We start from the raw sequence: 11,779 nt of genomic DNA on the forward strand, positions 1-11,779 counted from the left end.
TTACGGGAAACGGCCATAGGGAATTCCGGTAATATTAAATAATCGGTACAGAATACAGATATAAAATTATAATTTTTAACTTAAAATATAAACTATAATATTATACCTATATATTATTTTTGTTGTGTATTGTTAATATGAATAATAACATTAACGTATATTATAGTCTTTTATTATGAAAAGTATAAATCGAACTGACGTACATATAAAATTGTCTACTTGCTAATGACCGATGGACAATCCCCACCGATCGTAATATGATACTTATGATTATTATTGTTAATATAAACGTTTAGTATATAATGTAAATGCTGAATATGCAACAATTTTATAATACGCATGAACGGTATACGTAATGGCATTACCCGTATGACATGTACGTATTTACTATTTTCTGTACAATTATATCATAAGTTCATTATTTCAATATTACTGATAAAGAGAATATTTTTCTACTAAATAAAGTATAAAAACTATAAACTGAAATAAAAATAAATAATTGGTAATTGGAACAAAATTTTTTTTTCCTCATTGTACTGGTTACAGGGTATCGCTAAAATAACGATTTTTAGAAATGTCGATAATTGGTTTTTGGGATATGAATTTATAAACTTTTGTTAATCGGTTACCGGTATCCGCTTTCCAAACTTCAGATAAATTAGATAACCGGTTTAGGGTTCTCAAAATTTACGGTTTTTAACGGTTTTCGTGAAAAACCGGTAAACGGTTTTAAGCCCTGATTATAATATTATTATAATGATTGATCACATAATATTTGCGATGTTTTTGCATACAATTAATTCAACGTACTATTATCATACTACTAAAAGAAAATATATAAATTACTTAGTAAAAATAAATTATAAAATATCCTTAGTAATAGAGGCTTACACATCAACTCTACTCAAAATCGTTTTCCTTATGAAATGGTTTATCAAAGAGCGACTCTTGGTTTTTTCATTGTATTGACATTTAACCATAAAAAATTGTAAATAAAAACAAAACTATTGAAATATTATACACGAGAAATTGTAGCATTTGTATGTAGTTCTGGAACAATAACACTTAGGGTCATCGGTTAAACAAAAAAAAAAAATAAAAATAAAAAATTATGATTAGTGGGTGATGATATTATTTGTGTACTATTATATTATGTAGTCATACTTTATTTTAAAAAGCATAATTGTGTTTATTATTATAAAAATAATGTGTTTACTGCGTTTATCATAAAAATATAAATATATTTATATGATATATTTTGAGGATGTAAAATTACTCTATGTTTATAAATGATAAGTATCTGTGTATAGTCGAATCGTTTTTAATTAATTTTATCATTTCAAACAATTTGGAAGGACAGTGAATACCTAATGCCCTAACAAACTCGATGCTCCCTAGAAATAAGCACTGATGCCTGAGGGGTTCTTTGAAGTAATAATTTGACTGAGTCGTTCTACAAACGCGAACAGCTGAATGATTAAAATAATGTTTCAGACCGGGTATACTTGGTGGGAATTGTTTTTTTTTAATTTCAAAAAAAAAATGTAAGCTACGTTTGTAGCATAGGTACCTACCATTAACGGCCTTTATAAAATTATAATTAAAAAGACCGTTGATTACAAAAATACCTGAGATTCGATTGTGTATTGTTATTTTTGTGAATAGATGGTGTTATTTTTTTAATTACATCAAAACATGATCCTGTAAACATATCACGAAAATTCCGATAAAAATGATTGTGTAGTGTACCTATACCTGTATAACTTAATTATAATGTAAAAATAAAAATGATTGTTTTTGGAAATTTTATGAAAAAAAAAATAGCAGTAGTATAATGATATACATAATAGATACCTTTCATAATTTCCGTTTCAAGGACCCGAATAAAAATGTTAACTGTATATATGTATAGTTTATAAAATAATATTATAAAAATAAGAATACGTTGAAAAATTAAAATGCCAACGTCGAGTCACTTAATCATCTGACATTTTTAAGTAACTTTATAATCTATTAAACAAATCTAAAAATGAAATGGTTTTTTATCCAAAAAAATAATTAAACATCCGATTCTTTATACAATATTTTCATGGAGTTAAATAATATAAAGAACCAAAGTTATGGATTAAGTACAAAAAATATTTCAAACGGATATAGAAATATAACTTGTATGACCTCCAGTAGAGAAATATTATGCGATGTACATTTTGTACAAAATTATTGACACTATACATGGCAAACTACGATTATAATTAAAGTATCTTTATGCATAATTCATGTTTATTTTAGATTCTGAGTATAGAGTAGATGTTATTATTATTTATAGTTTTATAACGAAGTACGTGTTTTTATATTTCATTTCTTTTTGAAGATGAACATATTTTGCAACAAATTATTTAGTAGAACGATATATCATCGGTTTGAAGTTTAACATTTATTATTCACCTTTTAAAAGTGATTTTTAATTTTACCAGGCACTAATATTCAGAAACAATGAATAAATGTTTTATGTAAGCAAATATTAGAAAGATACTGTTTCAAACAAAATCTTAATCATTTTTGTGTGCAACTGGTATCAATTGATCATTGTTTTCTACATTTAAATAACTATATAACTGTACGTCGGATAAAAAGTGACAGTTTGACAGATGATTACATAGTTATATATTTTTTTTTTTTTTTATTGAGCTTAAGCCCGGCAACTTAGGCCATTAGCTATTTTTGTTTTTTGTTTGTAGGTTTTTTGTTGGTAGGGGGAGGAACACGTGTGTGTTTGTTGTGGCAGAATTTTTGATTTGGGCACCCGGGTATCTGCCATGCCCGGGTGGGGGATGGCGTCATTTGTTCTCCGGACACCGTGACTTGCCCGAAGAAAAATGCCGCCCGGTGGCCGAGGATCGAACCAGCGACGGCAGCGCCGCAACCGACGCCTTAGACCGCTCAGCCACCTCGTCCCCCCATAGTTATATTACATAGGTACTAATACATACTTTTATATATTTATTATTTTATAATAATACATAATTTTAAGCTAATATTAATATATGATTTACATTTTATCAATAAGTAATCGTTAAATAAAAAATAAAAAAGAGATTTAACAGTATATAATACAATTTTGCATTTTGGTAGTTCAACTATTTAAAAGGTATATTAAAGAAAAATTAAAATAATTAGGTAAGAATGACGAGTGGCACTGTAAGAACAAAATTAATGTTAAATAGATGATTTAAAAAGTAATTTTGTCTGGTTGTTCTGATATAGATTCATCAGTCATTAATCCTATTTTAATGTAATTACTAATTTTTAAATGTGTAATTTAGATTATGTAGATAGGGTAACTATCATATTTTGTTAAAGATGTGAGTTTGTGTTATACAATGATATAAAAATGTATTGTAAGATATACCTATTATACAGAGTGATCCATTTAAGTGTAACAATCTTTATTTAAAAAAGTTTCAATATTTTTTTTTATAATATATAATTTGATTTAAAAACAGCATTTCTGAGATAAGACATGTTTTACTATTTTTATCATTATCATTTTAAGTTTTTATTTTTTTTGAATGACATACATTTTTATTTCGTACAAAAATTTACAAAAATCAAATTTCGGTCAAGTAGTTGTTAGTTGTTACCTAGTACCTACTATTTAAAGTTTTGATGAGCGGAGTAGAGAAGGGTACCCCACAAAATGTTGTTTACTACTCCGCTAATCCAAACTATAAATACTTATAACTAGGGCTGGGATTTATATGTAATAAAAAACCAAAAATATATACATATATATGTAATTAAAATTGCCAAAATATGTAGAGTAAAATAAAAAATATGTTAGTTTTAAATTAAAATACAATTCTAAATAATTTTTGAATAATACAATTTATTGTTTTTTATGTCTAATTAATTTAATTTAAAAAATATAACAATTTTCTGGTAAAAAATAAAAAAATATGCAATAGTAAAAAAAAATATGTTGTTAAATTGAAATACAATTGATGTTTAATCAATTTAAAGTGAAACAATGACAAATCATACATTGTTTTAAATTTTCAAAATTAAATGTACGGCAATCTGGCCTTAACACTGACTTAGGTATATATAAGTAGGTATATACCTACTAAAGGAACGTTCATCAAGATGTTATCGGTGCATACTTCATGGCTGTTATTTCACTAGATAAAAGATTGAGATCCATCGTGTCTTTATCCGCAATACCACAAAGAATGTTTCCTTTACATTTAATGGTCTTCAGTCCCGAATTTTTGTTTAAAACGACGTTCATTTTGTTCTAGTTTAATAATTCAGGTGTTGGGCCCTCTGATTCATTAATTTTTGAAATTGACAAATCAATAATTTGTATGCTTTCACTAAACAGAATCTTGGTGTTTTCTAATTTTGAAATTGATTCACCCAAAAAAATAAAATTAGACACAATATCTATATGATAGAGCAGACTTTATATTACTAAAATCAAGTTATTAATATTTATTTTAACCTACTTATTTTCTATATACATTATACACTTACAATTTGCCGAGTACCATTATCGAAATATAAATGTAAAATATTACTAAACCACCGAAATAAAATTGTCAACATTTACGAAATATTTAAAAAAAAAAGCGAAAATTGTACAAAGTATGTTAAAATATGTATTTATGACGAAATATGTAAAAATATGTAAGATAAAATATGTCTTATTTTATTGCAAATCACGTGAAACGAATTTATCATTTGCAATAATTAATTTATCATGTTTTACTAAAAATATGTATTAACATACAAATCCCAGCCCTACTTATAACTAATGAACTACTTCTCCAAAATTTGAGTTTTATACATTGAAATACTTCGAATACTATTTTGATTCGGAATAAGAAATAAAATATGTATGTTATTCAAAAAAGTAAATACTGTAAAAATAATAACGATAAAAAATAGTAAAAAAATGTTTCTTCAGACAAGTGTTTTAAAACGATAAAAAACTAGACAAAAACAATATTTTCAAAAAAACTTAAACTTCGAAATAACGAGTGTAGACACTTAAATAGTTAAATAAATCACCAGCTGGTAAACATGGTTTAAAATTATTTTATACGGATTATATAGAAAAAAAATTGTACCTCTTAGTTTATTATTAGGAAATTAATTTAATATTTAAGATTATAATTTACTATGAATTGTAACTTCATTACTTTGTACTAAAATTATTTCTAGTCACTACTAGGTATTTCAGGATTCGTAGCATGACTTTATCAATTTACAGTTTACTCAAAAATAGTTCTTGTATTATGGTGGTTTTTAAAATGTTTTCCTAAAACTGTTAAGCCGTTTGGTCATAATATACAATAGTTTATAACCTGTGATCGATTTCCGATAGTTTAAGGTACTGCAAGGTTTTATACAGTATAATACTGGTATAATATAGTATTACTAAGTATTATAAAAAAAAATAAATACCGTATTTTAACATCTCTATATTTTGCAATCGTATGAGAGGATTCTCACAATGAAAATCAAGTGGATACCTGTGCAGTGGCTGTGTACTATAATATATAACTTTTAATATAATAATAACTTAATTATTGACACAGGAATTGAAGTATCTGTTCATATTTCTCAAATTATTGTTTAAGTATATTCAAATTATTTAGGCATTGATCATGTAAAAAAATATGGCCGAGTGTGATCCTAGAAGATGAATTTTTTTTATAATTTTTTGTTAAAACGATAATGATGACTATATAAACAGTATTTAATATCTCTATTGCCATATTTTTAAAATATTATCTGGATGGTTACCAGAACTAACGGATTAATGGTCGATAATTAAATATCTCTAAGTTTTAAAATATTTGAAGCGAGTGTTATTTATGTACAACGCGTAATTAGCACTATTTGCATATCTGCGTTTGGCAAATGAATAAAGGATTTCCTTTGTACTTTTTTAAAAGAATATAAAATTATTTAATTATTATATAATTTATTTTTTTTACTTTTGTAGAACTAAATTTAAAATTAAAATCAATAAAATATAAAAATCAAGGAAAATGATTATGACAATAATATCATTCTAGGAATAATTAGTGCATACGACTTTATTTTAAATGACTAAGAGTTTGCACGCTCCGTTAAATAAATTTGTGTAGGTACCAAGGACAAGCGCGAAGAATATATTTTACAATATGTCCATATTCAAGCCTCTTGACAAAACATCTTTAACATTTTAGTTTGTCAAGTAATTAAATTTAACTGAATACCTACTAATGAGTTTAAAATAAATCAATGACATTCAAACAAACATACAAATAATTATTTATTTATTCATTTTTCTCGATAATTATTGTACTTGTGTGTGTTTTGATGCTTACAATATTATTATAATAGTCACGGATTGAATATTCCTATAAAATCATAATATATTATATTATTTAAAATTTAAATCCATACAAAACATGTAATAGAAATTAATTTCGTATCTTTTTCGCATATTATATGTATACGTTTGGTATATTATTGATTTAAAAATATGAAGTAAAACTATATATCTATCAAATGCAACCATAGAAGTTAGAATTGTTTGTATGTCTCGGCACTTGTAACATTTTACTCAAATGATTAATCTACGACGTCTATAATACATTGTGTATGAAAGAAATGGGTTTCATGAATTAAATGTTTTAGGTACAAAATTATTTTATCGAGTTAAAGAACATTTGAAGTGCTTACCTATCAGTTTGAATTATAAAATAAAATAATGATTTAATTATTTTCATATATACATATAAGCGTCGACGAATATTATCATATAATGACAAAACCGACCACATGATAATTTAGGTAGGTATATGATAATAAACACAATTATGCCAAATATTTATTTTTTTTTTTATGGCACGACCATTATTGGTAAAGTATAATATGATAATCACAATAATTGCATAATATAAGTTTCGAATGAAAATCAAGCTATTTATTTAAATTACGTTAAAAAGATAAAATGTTACAGCGCGATGGATTGTATAGGCGTCATCGTTAATATACAGTTATTTATACTTACTAAAATTAAACCATAATTTTTCTTTCTCGTTAAAACAAAATATGAAATCTTAATTTTGGTGACAAATATTAATAAACATCAAAAGCGGTAAAAGAAGAGAAAGTATATTTTACATCGAAATTATTTTGTAGATCCCTTATAGTTATAATTTAATATTATATAGTATTAATGTAGGTACCCGTGTATAAAAATTAAAACTTTAAAACCTACCTTTTTGAACATATTTCGATTTCAATTTTTCTTGAATATGGAATATGGATATAGTCATATCAGTGATAAAAAAAAAACACCGATTTAATTATTTAAAATAATTTCTATTTGTTAACAATTACTCGTTTACTATTTATGATGAGTATACCTAGTAATCAAAACTTTCAAATCGTTCGTCATCACTCAGACATCACAGTTTTCAGACGTTTTAGTAGTTAGAGTTATTAACAAGAGTTACAATTCTATCTCCTTTGAAGTCTCAACAAGGTCTAGACTTCTAGAGTATTTCGTGTAAAGTAATAATTATTACACTATTATTAATAATCTTACCTTTATCGGGGTTCATCTAATCTAACCATAAAACATAAGATCACAATTTAATAATATATCGAATATATATATATATTTGTTGATAATATTTTATAAATTTCAGTCAATTTAAAAAATAAAATATTAATTTATGTGTGCAGTGTGATTTAGTTTATCTCGCGTATATTTCAGTTTTAAATTAGTTATTGATGACGCCGACGTGTCTAATAACTAACAAGTATTGAACTTTGATGAGTTTGGTTTCAATGACTAAATAGTAGTTGATATTACGGTCGATTAGCATACAATAGTAATATTCAAAATATATTTCAAATTTAATTTCGTTGTTGATGACGTCGACGTGTATAATAATAAATATTGAACTTTGATGAGTTTGGTTTCAATGACTTAATAATAATTATTAATACGATCGATTAGCATAAAACAGTAATATCCTAAATATAATTCAGTAGTAACTTGTGAGTAGTCATCAGTAAGCCTTTAGGGACTTAATGATTTAAATATATACCTATGTATTTATATACCTTGAAAATAACTAAATATGCTTAAAAGAATATGTATTATTTTGAACCCAAATTAATTAAATCTTCCTACTAGAAGGTATATTGTCCGGATTTTTTTAATCTATAACAAATATTAAATTTGTATATTTTAAATGTGGGGAATTATTTTTTTTATAATTATTTAATTTAAAAAAAATTTAAATACTATTAGGTATTCTAAATCTATTTTATAGACCAACACTTAAAAAGTGTCACAATAGAAAATATTTGTGTAAAAAATGCACTCATATCTGAAAAGTAGCCAAATACACACTTATGTGAGTATAAAAAGGTCAAATACGCAAAATAAAGTTTAAAATATGAATTTTTATGTGATGAAAAACATTTATGATGTATTGTTAATATACAATATAATATATTAAATAACTTACCTATATTCCCAAATAATACATAAAGATATGTTACTTTCTATAGAAGTCCCTAGTCATAGTCCCTTTATATGAATTGACAACTATCTATTATGCTACAGCCTGCAAAATACAACTGTGTTAAAAGAATAATATATTTTACATTATTATATTATTGTTTTACTTTTAATATAGCTTTCAATTTCGCAGGTTACAGGAACATAAATTAAATTATTAAAATACGTATTTTACGGAATTATATTACAACCAATACATTTTATATTATACGATATACCCAATAGGTACCAATACCCTTTACCAAGATATTATCATACCTATTGTCTCTTGAATTTTTAGTTGAGGTATGTATATTATTATAAATCATAATAACAAATCATACTTTTTTTTTTTTTTAATTGATCGTAAAGCCCGGCAACTATGGCCATTAGCTGTTTTTTGTTTTTGTAGGGAAGTGGTAAAACACGTGTGGTTTGGCAGATTTTTTATTGGGCACCCATAGGTATCTTCCATGCCCGAGTAGGGGTTCTCTCCGGCTACCGTGACTTGCCCGAAGAAAAATGCCGCCCCCGGCCGAAGCTTTGAACCGGCGTCGGTGTGCGTCGCAACCGACGCCTTAGTCCGCTCGACCACTCCATCCCCCGATAAATCATACTTTATTCGACATATTGTGTTCGGTAATTTTTTGTGTATTTTAACTGTAGCCTGTAATAGGTTTTGCACTATACGTACACGGTATACACATGTAACATGCTCATATAATATAAGTTATAACATTAAATACTTTTTGCCGTGTCAATGTAAAAACAGTTTTAAATGTAATACCAAGGACGAAAGCATTTTTTTAAAATCGATGTATTCTACAATATTTTAAAATAATATTTTTTTTTTTTTAAACGATATCAGTCATCGGCCCATTTCTGCGAATGCATTTGTCAAGTCGATTTTTGAAAATGTTCAATGCCTGGTGCAAGGTATCAGGTGGAATATTATTGATTTTTTCGGCGAACCCCAAGTCGAGATCGGAAATGGTTGTGGGGCGAGTGTGGCACACGACATTTTTCAGATGTCACCATAAAAAAAATCACAGACGGATTGGTGTGGGGATAGGGGTGGCCAATCAATGTCAGCATTTCTGGTTATAGCGCGGTTACTGCGAACATCCGTCTGACTGCTGCCATCGACACTCAGTCAGTGTGCGAGGTGACCCCGTCCTGTTGAAACCCGGTATTTTCAACGTCAATACTCTGGAAAAATTGAAGTTTTCTACCCGAAAACGTTTCAAGCATCGTGACATAATGTCGTCGGGAAGTCGCTGTGATAGCAGTACCAAATTCGAACCAATTCAAACTTATAGAGATTAAAACCCGTTCATCATATGATGACAGTGGTACAGTGCAGCGAACGATGTTTAGGATTTTATTGTGTTCAAAAACGAAAATTTCGTCTTTTAACAACATATTTTTTTAGGTTAAAATGGACTTTGTCCGAAAGCCAAAGATTCCAGATGAATTCTGCGTCCTCGTTAATTTTAACCACTTGTCGATTACAGAATTAGAACAATTCCACTCGTTATAGGTTTAAATTCTTGAACGATGACTAAATTATTTCTGCACCCCACTTCAAGAAAATAGGTACACTTCAAACTTCTTACCATCCAATAGTTTGACCAATATCAGATCCTATTTTTTATAACTACCCTGTATATACGTAAGAATATGTGTACACCAAAAGTATTGAATTTATGTACACATTTTCAAATTTATATAAAAACTAGCTGAATAACCTGTCGTTGTCCGCGAAAAAATTGTGATTAATAAACTCCTTTTGGGTGTAATTCGCTCTGCATAGGTATGGAAGCAAAATCATATTATATTTTAATTTTTAGCCATCCCGCGTGGCGTTGCCCATGAGTTATGCGAACAGTATATTATCAGGCTGTGAATTTAATGCACTAAAAACCTTAAAAAATGCATTAAAAATGTGAAAAAATATGCAATAAAATATGCACTGAAAATTCAAAATATGCATTTAAAATGCAAAAAAAAAGTAATATAAAATGCCAAAAATTATAGTAGAAAATTCATTTAAAATGGTTTTCAATTTAATTTTTACATTTATATTAATATTAGGTACAGGTAATTAAACATAAAAGTACAAAAAAGTGTTTATTTATTAAAAAAAAATAATAAAAATGTTGATTGAATTTGAATTTACATTTAAATTAAATTAATGCTATTCACCTGAAACATTTTTAAAATTTTTTTTTTTGTATTTATTTTCTTAAAATAATAAAACAAACTTAAAGATATTTATTTCTATAGCATCTTCCCGGTTATCTAGTTGTCTAGCAATTGCCTTATTTTATCGAATCGTTATCTTTACCTAACCCAGTATATAGCTTGTGACTTGTGTAAAATATTAATTAATAAAATATAAATTTGACATAATATATACAGCCTGTGTAAAATAAAAATAAATGTTTTCAAACAAGTCAATTGACGGAATTTGATTAAAAATACTAGAAAATGAACTAAAAAAGCAAAATATGACCTTCAGACAAAAAAGATAGGTTGCAGGTTGCTGGAAACCCGCGGGCCGCCGTATATACGTAATTGCAACGTAACAGGCCATTATTTAAAATAATTGATAACTCCTTTGTTTATTAAGTTAGAGAATCGATCAAATGCCATAAACCTTCTCCGCAATGAGCTCTTCAATTAAAAAAAAAAAATCATAGCGATCGGTTCATTAGTTTCCGAGAACATATCACTCAAAGGTTTTCATTTTCACATTTATATATATAGATAGATATAGAAAGATAGATTTCCAAAATATTATACATAATTTTTGAACGTATTTAAATTATTGATAATTAATATGCAGCTCGGATTGAACTGAAATAATTACTTGAATATTTATGTTAATTTTTTTTTTAACATTTTGACGCGAATAGTCTTGATAACATTACCAAGCTCGTTTAACATTAAAGTAGGGATCCCAGATTTATTTATTTTAAATACGGGACATTTTAAATCATACCTATTTAGCAGGAATACGTTGGCGTATTTACGGGGGGGGGGGGGGGCTAAATATGTCACGGGGTATATACTATATAATTGAAAGGTACATTTAGAAACTATAAATTACATATTCGATACTTGAAACATATATAAATTATAATGAAGATTAAACCCAAATAATTAGGTGACTTTCCTATGATATATTTATAACAAAAATATTAA

Source organism: Acyrthosiphon pisum, chromosome A1, assembly GCF_005508785.2.
Source record: "Acyrthosiphon pisum isolate AL4f chromosome A1, pea_aphid_22Mar2018_4r6ur, whole genome shotgun sequence".
NCBI lineage: Eukaryota > Metazoa > Arthropoda > Insecta > Hemiptera > Aphididae > Acyrthosiphon > Acyrthosiphon pisum.